Source organism: Schistocerca cancellata, chromosome 7 (assembly GCF_023864275.1).
Source record: "Schistocerca cancellata isolate TAMUIC-IGC-003103 chromosome 7, iqSchCanc2.1, whole genome shotgun sequence".
Lineage (NCBI taxonomy): Eukaryota > Metazoa > Arthropoda > Insecta > Orthoptera > Acrididae > Schistocerca > Schistocerca cancellata.
This window is the reverse complement of record NC_064632.1, coordinates 547,053,196-547,053,884: the sequence shown is the minus strand read 5'-3', so window position 1 is coordinate 547,053,884 and position 689 is coordinate 547,053,196. Positions and strand designations below refer to the sequence as shown.

Sequence of the window (689 nt, the reverse complement as noted above, 5' to 3'; positions counted from 1 at the left end):
CTCCACTACGTAGCATTGGAACTTGTCCCACGTGCTCCCTACAACAACGATCAACAAGGGAAAAGCGAAGCCATCGTCGCCACTCAGGGGAGATTGCTAGCTAAACTGGGTTCACAATTAATGAGAAATGTCCTGCACCCACCCTCTCTCACTGGCCAGCATAACATTGCAGTAGAATATTGTCTAACCCTATAAACATCCGGGCAACGGCCTTGCCGCAGTGGATACACCGGTTCCCGTGAGATCACCGAAGTTAAGCGCTGTCGGGCGTGGTGGGCACTTGGATGGATGACCATCCAGGCCGCCATGCGCTGTTGCCATTTTTCAGGGTGCACTCAGCCTCGTGATGCCAATCGAGGGGCAACTCGACCGAATAGTAGCGGCTTCGCTCAAGAATACCATCATAACGACCGGGAGAGAGACCCAACGCCCCTCCTACCCGCATCCTCCACTGAGGATGACACGGCGGTCGGATGGCACCGGTAGGCCACTCGTGGCCTGAAGACGGAGTGCTATAAACACCCCAGTATAATTGTAAAATGATGAAAGAAGACCAAAAACAATAAAATATGAAAGACGTGCAAAGGGAATGAGAATGAAATGCACCTCTCTCACGTATAGCAAAAACACTTGCAGTAAGTGTTGGCGCAGATCATAAAGCTGTCGGTAGCAAGCTCAGATACAGCAAA

General features: G+C 51.1%; 1 pseudogene; it reads left to right on the top strand.

Moving 5' to 3' along the window:
- The first annotated feature begins 202 nt into the window (after window positions 1-202).
- On the top strand, window positions 203-320 carry LOC126093143 (5S ribosomal RNA; annotated as a pseudogene).
- The last annotated feature ends 369 nt before the right edge of the window (window positions 321-689 follow it).